Source organism: Dysidea avara, chromosome 4 (assembly GCF_963678975.1).
Source record: "Dysidea avara chromosome 4, odDysAvar1.4, whole genome shotgun sequence".
Classification (NCBI taxonomy): Eukaryota; Metazoa; Porifera; class Demospongiae; order Dictyoceratida; family Dysideidae; genus Dysidea; species Dysidea avara.
Genome location: NC_089275.1, coordinates 1,767,148 through 1,781,020, shown reverse-complemented (window position 1 = coordinate 1,781,020; position 13,873 = coordinate 1,767,148). Strand labels below are relative to the sequence as shown.

The window sequence follows — 13,873 nt, the reverse complement described above, 5'->3', positions numbered from 1 at the left end:
TAGCTCTTTCATGAGCCACGTCCACTTATCGCGTTACAAACATACGCTCAGCCACGCCCATTTATTAGTAAGTGCAGTCTGTAGCATGAAACTGTGTCCGTTTTTGTCTGCAAGCTTACGTGGAGCCACGCCCACTAATCGATTAATGTATGAGTTGTATATAGTCTAGGTCTAGTCTTGCAGCAGGATGTTAAGTACTTTTGTGAGCCACACCCATTTTAATATATTGGGAAATTGCAATACTAAGTATGTATGAAGCCACACCCAATTGCTGTCTGTAAACTCACAGTAGTTGCGTGGAACCAAACCCACTGACTGATTTTAAATTATAAACTTACCGGCTTAGTTATCACATAACTACTCGTTTACTCAACACGAATCGAACGCTCAAAACGTAGTCTCACTCGCTCGAGAATACCCGAAACATAGCTCTTATCGCGCGCCTCGGCTTAATTTAATCCGGGTCAATCCGGGTCACATCCGGGTCACATCCGGGTCTGACCCGGATTGCTATCCGGGTCAGTGGGTCATCCGGGTCAGCAGTAGTGACCCGGTTTCAACGCTGGTTTGAATCTACAGAACTGACTAAATAGTATAGATAAAAACAGGTTACAAAAACCTTGCTATATGCAGGGTAGCTTTCTTATAAAAGTATTTTATAATTTAGGGTGTGGAACATGTTTGAAAATGTTGCTTTTGACAGGGGCTTTCTTACCCACGGCTTTCTGGGATGTTTTAAGAGTAAAATTGCAATATTTTACTATTGATTAAACATGTTAGCAAGAGCAATAAAGAACTATATATATCTTGAATGGTGACCACAAACTACATACTGAAGTGTATCAGTACATAACAGTTATAAAATATCATAATTTATATGTATGATTTGCAAAAACACAACATCTAATGACCACAGCCCCAAGGACAGAGTGTTTCCGATTCAAAAAATACAACCTATAGATGCCAACTTGCTAGCTACAATTGTTTTGGCAGAATGATGAGATTAGTCATGTACACAAAGCAATAATAATGAGTATTGTAACAGCCATTGCTGTGCAGGGAACGATCTTATATTATCTTGGTTAGTAGTACATTGGCTAATTATAATTTAGTATTGATGGCCAGTACCAGCAATTTAGCTATTTAGTCCAGGATCAAAATTGCTGAACAAGTGGTCAATCTTACTGTGTCCATTAGATAAATACATTGCAATATTTACGGACATGTCATGATGGTTGAGTTCCTAGGTGATGCATTCTATGGTTATTTTGATAACTGTAATGTAAATTAGTGGTCAGAGTGTGTGGCTTGTAGTGGCACATAACTATTTGTAAACCATACACCATAACTCGATGTGCTCGCAAATGCAGTCAAAATTACTGTGTTATTACAGTTGCATAGCTACTGTTGAGACAACCAAGGCAGCTGTCTCAGTAGACACTGAGGGTAATTTAATACAGCAGGACTTGTGATACTTTAATAGAGTAGTCCAGTATACTTTGGTATTGTAATGTTTGGTTTTGAATTAATGCACAAATAATTAGTGTGATAAAAGCAGTTTACATACGTAACAGGTGTCATAAACTTCACATAAGCAAAACACAGGAAAATACACACAAAAAGTTGCTTAAAACAAATGTTTCACTTGCTGGATTCAGACACAACCCTTCCATGTTTTACTCTCTGTGTGTATGTGTGCAAAACAATTAACAAGAAAATGCACTAGTAAGATTGGAACATAATTATGATTTAAGTGAGTGGCATTTTGTAACAATGTAATACACTGTGCTGAATTCTGTAGTTGCAAAGGAATACAGTTCACTACACTATGATGTCAACATGCTGTAGAAGAAAAATAACAGAAGTTACAAAACTGTATTAATAAGCCATTAATGTCCAGCAAAATATCACTTTGATACATGCAGAAGATGCAGAGAAATTTTGCTAAACTAAGGAAGATGGAGAGATGGATTGTTTTCAGCTTTACATAGACTATCTGCAGTGGTACATGCAAGTTGGGTAGACTGAAATATACCTATACTAACACAGATTATGGACCAGGGATACATGCCACAAGCTTGTACATGGCAATCAACAATCCCTAATACATGCTGCTATTAAAATCAAATCTTACAATCTGTTTGAATACGTAAGTGTAAAATAGTCACTGTTCTTATATTTTTGTCTCAATCTTGATACGTAACTGATATACTGATTGACATTTTTGACTTAAAATGTATACTAACTGGCATGTCCAAATGTGAACAGATCTGTGAAAACCTGGCATAATCATGCAAGCCTAACCTTACAGCATAAATGACAGTGAATAAACTACTTATGTATTACTAATTACATAAATCTTAAAATGCTTTTTCTTGTGAAGTATATACATTATAGTCTAATGATAAAAAACATCTTGTAGTGTAACTATCACACAAAACTTCACGTTGATCAGTTCCCGCCTGGCGCGTGTTTGACCCGCTAAAATCACCCGCCGTATATCACAACTAGGGCTGAACACTACTGCCATTTTAGTATTCGAATCTTGGGGTTGGAGGGATTTTTTTCCTTACTTTGGCCCCTTTTCTGTTACACCTTTTCAGCTATAAGTCACTAAGTCTAAGTCCTTGAATTAGGTTAGGTAATCCTAAGGCTGCAGCACATGTTGCTGTCAGACCTTCAGTGCTGGTCACTGTAAAGCACTAATAACAATAAATACTTTAGGTTTAAGGAAGAAAATCCATCCCTCCTGGAGGAGACTGAGTGTGGCCCCGACTAGACATTGGGCGACCTGCAGTTCGAATCCTGGGGTTGGAGGGATTTTTTTCCTTACTTTGGCCCCTTTTCTGTTACACCTTTTCAGCTATAAGTCACTAAGTCTAAGTCCTTGAAATTAGGTTAGGTAATCCTAAGGCTGCGGCACATGTTGCTGTCAGACCTTCAGTGCTGGTCACTGTAAAGCACTAATAACAATAACAATAACAGTATCACAATCAATAGTTGACAAGACTTACAAATAAGTCAATTATAGCTGGATATTGTTCAGCATTCCAGTAGGAAATGTGTAAAGGTAGTACCAAACTAGCCACGATCATCCCCGTTTACAGTAGCAGTTATTGTAACACATGCATTGAGATTATGTTATGGTCACACCTCTCTGCAGGAGTAACCAGGTTATCATTTACATACAAGGATTATTAGCCAAGTAGTCAAGTGCTGCATAACAAATGGATTTTAATGACAGCGCATAGTATCATGATAGTCAATAACAAAATATCGCAATACTGATACTTTCTAAATTATTAGGCTTGAGTCGATTATGCCAGCATACTTTTTGGCATAATACGGGATGAAAAGCATAAAGCATAATGCTGGAATAATGGAGCATAATTAAGAGTATTATGGGCAAATTTCTGCCACACTAAATATATAACAGTTACAAAGTCAATGGCTAACTTCTTTTGTATGGTGAAAAGATTCTTGACAATGAGTAGAAAATGCACTACAGTCTTAGCTACTACAAGTTTGCACTCAACGGAATGAGTGCTTTTCATTGTGGGTTTGAGTTTTATAGGACACATGTAGTGATGTGCCAACTATTAACAAGGCATGGCAAAGCAGTTTAGGTGAGCTTCAATTGTTGTATTTAAAGTGTTTCATCATCTGATTTTGAATAAAATGTGATATGGTGATTATGATAGCTACTTGGAATCTTGATTGGAAGACAATACAGTAGAAGGTCTGAATAACCCTCTGTTAATGTTTAGTTACGCTACCACTCATCTACTTATGTGGTCTGTTCCTCAGATCTTCATTCTTCACCTCCAGCAATCCATTGATTGAGGAGGGGGTTTGGTAAGTGCTAGGGGCCTCATCTGCCATGGTATATGGCCTACGCAAATTTATGTAATTCCAGCGGGGCCAAAGTAGGAAGTACTTTTGGATTATTGATGCTTGGGTAATGAAAGAGTTTAGAGCAGAGAAGCGTCTCTGTCCTAAACTCTTTACAATAGAGGCAAACAGGAGAACCTAGTGGATAAGGCAGATATCCTAAGTGAGGTCCCTTGCTGTCTCAGACTCCTCTAAGGAGAATGGACGAACTGCTTATAGCAGCGGTAGGTGATGTGTTGACCTGCGGGTCACCACTAATTTGTGTCACATGGCTTTAGCCAGATTGTGACAGCATCAACACCTGTGCGCAGGTGATACAATGGTCAGGGCGTGACCATTGTTCTCAGAGTTGTCAATATCCACTGTTGAGAGTGGCACTGTCTTAAATAGCATCAACACTTGATAATAGCACTGTGGTTCCTCTATGGTGGTTAGCTGGTTGGTACTCAATAGCTGGGTCATGTTTGATAGTGTTCATGACAGAAAGTGTCTTCTGGCAGATGGGAGAGTGTCTCCTGATAGTGATCTGGATGGGAGAGCGTCTCCGGCTAGCAATCCAATTGGGAAAGCATCTCTAGTTAGCGATATGAATGGGAGAGCGTCTCCTAATACTGATCTGGATGGTAGAGCGTCTTCGGCTAGTGATCTGGTTGAGAGAGCGTCTCTAGTTAGCAATTTGGATGGGAAGGTATCTCCTGATACTGATCTGGATGGGAGAGACAAGCAGCTGTTAGCAACACTAATTGGTGTCACGTGGCTTTAGCCAGATTGTGACAGCATCAACACCTGTGCGCAGGTGATACAATAGTCAGAGCGTGACCATTGTTCTCAGAGTTGTCACAATCCACTGTTGAGAGTGGCACTGTCGGAAATAGCATCAACACTTGATAGTAGCACTGTGGTCCCTCTATGGTGGTTAGCTAGTTGGTACTCTATAGCTGGGTCATGTTTGATAGTGTTCATGACAGCAAGTGTCTTCTGGTAGATGGGAGAGTGTCTCCTGATAGTGATCTGGATGGGAGAGCGTCTCCGGCTAACAATCTGGTTGGGAGAGCGTCTCTAGTTAGTGATTTGAATGGGAGAGCGTCTCCTAATACTGATTTGGATGGGAGAGCATCTTCAGCTAGTGATCTGGTTGAGAGAGCGTCTCTAGTTAGCAATTTGGATGGGGAGATATCTCCTGATACTGATCTGGGTGGGAGAGGCAAGCAGCTGTTAGCAACCTGGTTTCCTGATGACACTCTGAACTAGAGGGCCTGTCTGTGACTGCAGGCAGGATAAAAGAGCATCTCTTCTGACAAAAATTTAAACTGCGAGCATCCCTCAATAGCAATCTCTACTTGTGGTAGCAGCTGGCACGGTGAAAGAATCCAGTCAGACCTGCAGCTGAAAAACTCTCAACAAAATGCATATAATAGCAAATAGTCTTTCATGTAAATGTTTCTGAGTAATTGAATGCAGGCACAGTGAAGTACAGAGTACAACAACATTATGTGTCTACTAGCTCCACTGCTTACACTACAAATGTACATAAGTACCACTATTGACAGTGGAATACTAACTAGAATTGTTATCCGCTGGCATACAATGCCAATTAACATAGAGCACCTGCTTATAGTGAAGTTTGTGAACTGTTCAGTGGGTAGGGACAGGGTGGGGAGATTTCTTATAACAGGTATGAATTACTGCCAACGTGTTCTGCTCACGATGCTGCGCATGCGTTGTTCTTATTAGAGCCCACTGTTGCATGCTAATATTTTGGATACTTGCATGGCCTACGCTTCACAACATTAACTGTGTTTAATAACTTAAACTTTATTTAATGTTTAGTTACGCTACCACTCACCTACTTATGTGGTCTGTTCCTCAGATCTTCATTCTTCACCTCCAGCAATCCATTGATTGAGGAGGGGGTTTGGTAAGTGCTAGGGGCCTCATCTGCCATGGTATATGGCCTACGCAAGGTTATGTAATTCCAGCGGGGCCAAAGTAGGAAGTACTTTTGGATTATTGATGCTTGGGTAATGAAAGAGTTTAGAGCAGAGAAGCGTCTCTGTCCTAAACTCTTTACAATAGAGGCCATAGGTAGGTCACAATATATTATATATATGTGATCTACCCCCCCAAGCATCAAGGTTATTTATTTAATTTAGACCATGCAAGGTGCAGAAATTTGATGGTGACAACATCTAGTAATATGCACGATAAGCTATGCTTGCAACATGCAGAAGATGATGTGCAAACCGAGCCACGGTAACATACGAAACAAGCAGTGGAAGTGACATACGTTGGTATACAAACAAGCAATGGTGATGACATACATATCAAGCAAATGTGACAATATAAATATTAGGAAGACATAACACACAAGCAAACTAACATGCAACTAACAACACAATGGTGTGTCCCATGCCAATTGCCTAGCAAAATTGTGGAGCACATCCTAACCATAGAACTACAGATATATAACGAAGACACTGTATCATGTACACATTGGAACAAGCACCATGTTTTGAAATGATTCCTATTGCGATTGTATAGGTTGAAGTTTCCTTTAATAACAATAAAATGGACTTTTCTTTGTGACTATTATAAGACTCAAGGGTATGGTGTGCAAGAAGCTGACACAACACGGTGAAACTGCTATGCAAAGTTCTAATATGCACCTGGCTGCTTTTCTGCATACAATTTATGATTACCGTATTTTTTTTTTTGGTACCAAGTTACCTTCATACCACCATTAATGCAGTCACCTTCTAAGGCTGGTGACCAGCTATATATACATGTATGTACAGCTAGTTTGCTGATACTTCATTGTATTCTGCATTCTCTAGTTGACTATCCAAGCCCTGCTGATGCTGACTACAAGCCAATAAGCAGCAATGAAGAAACCAATATAGTATGCTGTAGAATACAGAAGTCTATTAATGCATTTAATACACATCTGTGGTTGCATTATTTATTTATTTATTTTAAATTTAATTGCACATAATAGAATTTTTTGACTTCAAAAGCACAATTAATGTCACTGAATTCAGGTACTTAGTTGTTTCATTTTGTTTTTTTTTGAAAGTAGCATCAGTGATTGGTGGCTACACTGTATCTATGTATGAGCTCACTACTAAGCTCACCAGTACAAAGCAACTCTTATTATTTCACACATTACTAGAGGTGTACCGATAGAGAAATTTCTGAACTGATCCAATATAAAGTGATATACTGAGTCAGAACACCGACACCGACACAATATAATAAAGTGTAGCTATACATTTAGATTAGAAGAAACTGGGAAACTTTAACTTGCATAAGATATACTTAGTAAGCAGTTCCAAGTGCTAACAATCACTGACAATGCTTGATTGCCTGTGGTGGTGTGGCCTCAATTAACAGCCCAGACAGTGAGGCACCCACAAAATATTTTTTCTAATGCATGCTCCCACCAAGATGAGTCCCCATTAGCTACTCCGTATTTTAATGGCTTGTAATGATGGCTGGTTATTTCAAGCTGTGTTTCTAGTTTATTCATCCCATGGTTGCTTTTTTATAGCTCTCCGCTATGATCATTTGTTGTATGGTTGGTAAGTATTGTAACAATCAATGTTTGTCAAGTGCATATTTCTATGGCTTCTCGTAGTATATGCGCTTCTTTTCAAGGATATAGAAAAACTACTATTTCCTCAGCTTTGTTTGTTGTATAACAGAGGGTAAAATGTGGCTTTACCATGGCAAAGACTATTTTGATATATCATATCGGTTTTGGTGGTTATATTGAGACCAACCGATATTGGCAGAAATCTCTATATTGGCCACTGATACGATATGAATCGGTACATCCCTACTCATTACGTACATGCATATATATATATACAGGGTGTGTGGGAACAGTGTGTAAGCTTATACTAGTACACCAATTGGTGTTATACTGTTGCTTACCCGATGCAGCATCTTGTCTGAGGCCATTTCGCGATAGTTGGGGCGTTCAAGTTCTCTCCCGAAGATTCTGATTGATGCCCGCCACACAATCTCCCTACATTTTGTGTGGATTAGGTGGCGTCCGATGAACTGGCTATGGCACGAGGTGGAGCTGTAGTCACTGATGTTAGCGACGAGTCCAGCAGCGATGGAGCTGTCCCAGGTGACAGTGATACCGTGCGTGGGCCGAGGCAAGTGACCCAGTTCTAGAGACGACCCTGACGGTAGCCACTAGTATTGTAATGTCACATCCTGTCGCGTTGCTGTCTTGCCCGGAACACCCATTCCTTGAGGCGGTCCTTCCCCCGGCGTGACAAAGCTGGCTCCTTGCCTGCTCAATCCAGCAGTCGAGCTTCCCAAGGACGACAACCCTCTCCTTCCTCAGCAGGCGAGAACAACGAGTACCCATCTTGAAGACTCAAAGCCACTGCAACTGGCAAGATTTCTTACAACAAGTATGAATTACTGCCAATGTGTTCTGCTCACGATGCTGTGCATGCGTTGTTCTTATTAAAGCCCACTGTTGCATGCTAATATTTTGGATACTTGCATGGCCTACGCTTCACAACATTAACTGTGTTTAATAACTTAAACTTTATATGATAGCAAAGTTAATGGTGAGTCAGTATAGCTAGTGAATATCTGGACATTGAAAATAGCGGAGTCTCTGCAGGTCTGCAGTGAGACTGGAGTTAATATCAAACCAGGACAATATTTCAAAATGATCAAGATTCTCTAATAGACCAGTCATCTTATGCAACAGAGAGAATGAGAACTATTTAGGTGTTTGTCCATGCATGGGAGGTTAATAATATCATGTTCTTATGGCATGGTACTGCAAATGCAAATCACATGTTATACTATGCAGTTGTTGTCCTTTGAATACTAATTGCTACAATTCAGAAGATCAATCAGAAACCTTGCATAATATTGTATACATAATTATTTGCATATAAAGCTACAAAGATATTAGACAATAAAATCCTTATAGCTTTTGAGGGACTATAGATATGCACCCCTGCTCTAATATGCCTACTAACTCCGTAGCACATTCCAATTTCAAGCTACCGTATAGTAAAAAACGTTGGCAATAAAAAGGGTGACGAGACCCCTCTGTTGAAAAAATTGGTGGAAAAAACTTTGGCGATTGAAATAATATTCGCCAAAATTTTTACCATCAAAGTTTTTACTCGATGGTACGTAAGGATAATGACAAGGTGTCAACTCATCAGTTAAGTAGTGTAGTAAATGTATAGGTAACTAGTATTGTTTTTGTAGCAGTGCTTTTGTAGACATTGATCTAATGACGTGCTACCAAAGGCGTGCTTCGCTATCTCATGCAATTCCAAGAGCGATCATATTTACGTTTTCAGTAGCAGAGGTTATGACATATGTGACCGGATTTGCGAAAAGGTACCTTTTTCAAACACAAAATTTGACCCATTTTTTGTATTTTAAGGTGGCTCGGAACAGTTTTCATAAGGTTTCAACAGTGTTATGCAAGCAATCACATTAGCTATGAGGCTTAAATATAATCATTACTGTGGTTGACCACCAGTTCCTGTCATTTGTAAATGAATATAATTATGTTGCGTAAGCACAGATCATCACAGCATTTAACAAGATCGCCGTGCGCTATTATTACAAGCCTCCATACAAAAATGAACTAGTTGCCGGTTTTTCAAGATACGACTGTCGAATTTTGTATGGGCAAGCAGTAGTAAATAAGCTGCAATTGTGCGGAAGCCGATTTTTAATATTCGCTTCGACCTGGCAGTGGCGAATTTAAAAAAAACCCATTTCAAATCTTTGTGTAACATGAGTAGAATTAACGCGTAAACTAAAGACCTGGTAGGAAAAGTAGCTCCGCACAATGATAGATAATCAGATAAATAGTGTCTAACAGCGAATCCAGCCCCCTAGCGCCAAGCGCGGAGGAAGAGTTCACTTTGAAGGACTAAATTTGTAACTAGCACTACACGCATCCCAGAGAGCTCCTGTTTGTTGTAAATGGTAGAGAACAAACTGCTTCATAGATTTCTGTTAGTTCAATGCACTTCGTGAAGATAGCTTGCTTGTTTTAGGCCCTGTAAATTTCATGGTGAAGCCATACGGAAACTGTTCCCAGCCACCTTAACGCTTCATAACTTTTTGATCCTAGCATACAATTGCTTGAAATTTTCAATGAATGTGGCTACAGTACCTGGCTACATTTTGAGACTAAGAGCAAGTTAATCAGTATAAGGAGTCAAACGTTACATCGTTTTGTTTGCTGGTATGTAAAATGTGTGAAAAAGGTACCTTTTCGCAAATCTGGTCACATATATAAAAGTATTTGGCCAAATCCATCGTTGAAAATACTATCCCAAGGAGTGGCTGGAGTGCTTACAACTGTGGGACACATTTCGAAAATCTCCAAAGTCAGCTCAATTTTTATTGCATGGTGGTACGAGATGACCTTCATCTCAAGCTTGATCTCAAGTTCTAGTTACTCAATGTGCTCATATGATCATCTAAAATAATTAGCAAAAAAACTTTGAATACTATTCGCCAAATCCGCCAAAGTTTTTTGCCACCAAAATTTTTTACTATACGGTATTGCTATTATTTGTATGTTGCAGTTGGATTGACACTTCTCCATCTACATTCTATCATATGAAGAACTTCTCTGCACAAAGAAAAAATAAACAAAAATAAAAGTATAATACATTTCTGAAAAGCATAAAATAAGCATAATCCAACAAGTGAATGTCTTACAGTATAATACTCTCAATAGCACCTTGACGTATTATTTTGAAATACATCATGCAATTAGCCAATAGAATTAGAATTACACTTGTTTGTCAAGGTCCCTTAACGAAAACTAGTATACTAATTTGATTGGCTAAAATAGTGCGGTGTGTTTCTATTAGAAGTAAATGTCCGACTTGACAACTAGTGTTACCATAGCAATGGTTCCTAGGCAATGATTTTTAAGTGTGATTGGTCTTTTGCAGTGGTTTTTTAAAGAATTTCTGTTGCCTAGTAACAGTTGCTATGGTTGTTCGATTAATTTACAATAGAATGGATGGCTGTAGTATTCGGGATTAATAGTTCTCGCATTGTAAACAGGAAGTAAATAGTGCTCAGCTTTGCCTCGCACTATTTCCTTCTTGTTTTGCCTCGCACTATTTCCTTCCTGTTTACAATGCGAGAACTATTAATCCCAAATACCACAGCCATCCATCCTATTACATACTAATAGGCAAAAATTGGGGAAATGCCAGAAAGCAACATAGGCAAATTTTGGAGCATAATAAACTTAAGCCTACAAAATATCACAATATAGCACTAAAACAATAATATCACTCAGCTCTAGTATAAACGGATATCTTATTCACCTACTCAAGAGGTGAAAATCTTCAATGGGAATTCAAGTTATGGGCATCACTTTGAAGAGGTAGTATGTGGTCAATCTTACTTCACTGGTTTTACTCTTCGTTTGTGATGATGAAAGATTATACAAGGATAATCTTACCCAGCTATGGATTTTGCAATCATGGCAAACATGATGGTGCTAGTCTCAACCCAGTGTTTCATTGTGTTTGTAAGCTACAACTGTTTTTAGTCAGCACCTGTTATTTTTTCCCTATACACTTTGTACTAATCATACAGTATGATAGTACTGTATAGTAGGGACCACAAATGAGTGGGAGTGGCCCATAAAAAATCACCCAAAAATCAGCCTCAAATTTCCCTGATGATGATGAGGCAGTATTTGTTAAGTAAAACTGAAGGGGTCAGCAGCAAAAGGGGACAAGTGCCATTTGAATATTTAGGTGACCACATAGTGGGCATTAAACAGAATTTTGGTACATAATTGAATTGTTGCAATATTTGCTAAAAATTACTTTGAGACTGCTATGAACTTTTAAATTCTGTTGTTTACCTAGTGACAACATTAATATATTGTTTACATGGCTAAAACGGAGAATATTAATTTAAAAAATGAAAAATCTAAAATGGCACATATCCCCCTTTTCCACTGGCCCTTTCAACTAAATCCAAACAAGCCTTCAGATCGACTTGAAATGTTTTCAACAAGCTGCTTTGGAATTTTTAAAAAACATATTAAATAGAATTTTCTGTCTGACTGACTGGCTGACTGACTGACTGACTGACTGACTGACTGACTGACTGACTGACTGATTGACTGACTGACTGACTGACTGACTGACTGACTGACTGATGCCTTTTGACAAGCATAACTCGATAATGGCTAAGGCTACAAGCTTGATTTTTTTCACTGTTCAACGTCGCTTCAGCCCGAGAAGTGCCTTTTGGTATACCACAAGTACATACAATGCATTCTTCATGGACTTACCAGTGTCCTTCCATTTATCTTTGCTGACAGAGAAAGGTGTCAATTTGGTGGTAGCACATGATGATGGCTTCACTTCATAGTGGAAATCATCTGTATTAATCTTTCATAGTGGCTACTTTACGAACAGTTCTTGATTCGTAGTGCTGTGTAATGGAATGAACATAGACAGCGAAGTGTAATGAATACTTCACTTTTCAGATGGGGGCACATGGCACCATTTCTTTCAATTGATGCAGTATGCGTGAGTTTACCAGTCATAATAATTTTATTTTACAAAAAAAAGTTAACAAACTAGTACACAAAAATTTTGGAATTTGATCTAGTGTAGGGACCATAGAACATCGATTAAAATGTACTGAAACAAGCTGGAATAGCTAGTGCAGAATATTAAATCACAGTAAAACAATAAAAAGTGTTATATCTCTACAGTGCTCAAGATACCACAAGGAAGAGCAAAGTAGGGATATAAGACTTTTTATTGTTTTACTGCGATTAAATGTCATGCACTAGCTACTCCAGCTTGCTTTAGTACTTTTCATCGATGTGCAATAGTCCCTACTCTAGATGAAAATTCCAAATTTTTTGTTTGTTTATATATACATCTTTCTGTTGTTGCTACTTTATAGAGTTGTAACTCTAAGCTTTTTCTACATATGGGGCTAAACCTCCACCAGAGCAAGCATGTACCGAAGTAGACTATAAAACTGTACCGACCTACCCACTAATTTCATTGAGAAAACTAACCAACTTGTTAGGAGTTTGTCTCAAACACTGGGACTGCTGAAGGTGTCATTGCTCTAGAGGCTAGATTTCACTGAATGCATGAGTATCCATTACACACTCTGGTGTTCACTACCTTCCTATAATGCTGTGGGAAAACCCATACATATTGTGTTCAACACCAATCTTCTAGCTTATCGGCATCATGAGATAATGATTTAAGTGCTGTTCTTAAATCATTAAACTGTCTGGAGCGATTTTCTTCAAATTTAGTATGTAGACTCCCCTACCTGGCTGGCACGTCTGTAGCAAATTTGGCTCCAATTGGATAAGGGATCACAGAACTACGTAAATGTGAAAATCACATTTCTCAAGCTTCTTCCCATCCATATACTCACAATGTGGAGAATCAGTTTCTTCAGTCACATGACACACTACCGTGTGTCTTGATCATAACAAACATAGCTACAATGTTAAAACCATAATCAAATTTCTTTAGGCATGTTTATAAAAGGAATGGAGTGATCAATCTTGTGTTGGATTGGGTGACTTCACCCACTGCAAGCTAATAGCCTGTAATACTGTATGTTTAGGAGTGCATAGCAAAAATTTGATAAGATTTGCAATGCTTGACAGAAGATATGGCAAGGCTGTCTAGCCATTAATTAGGAATGCAGCAAGGTAGCACAATAGGGCCGGATGAGATGTCAGGCCCAAGCCGGACCAATATTCTAGAGCTGGATCAACTAGCTGACCATCTCAAAGTTTACACAATTATGTGCTATCTATGGATGATCATATCTACACATACATTTATAAATGTTGTTGAAAATGCATGGCATGAGTGGTGATCTATAGTTTCTCTAAAGCACAAAACTGCATGTACGGTACTTACATCATCTTGTATGATTGTGGGATCTATGCATC

The 13,873-nt window shown here is 38.8% G+C and overlaps 1 protein-coding gene across 1 annotated transcript in view; it reads right to left on the bottom strand.

The window, feature by feature from the left end:
* Positions 1-13,873, bottom strand: part of LOC136252690 (uncharacterized) — a 67,756-nt gene that overhangs the window by 40,243 nt on the left and 13,640 nt on the right. The gene's annotated exons all lie outside the window — the stretch shown is intronic.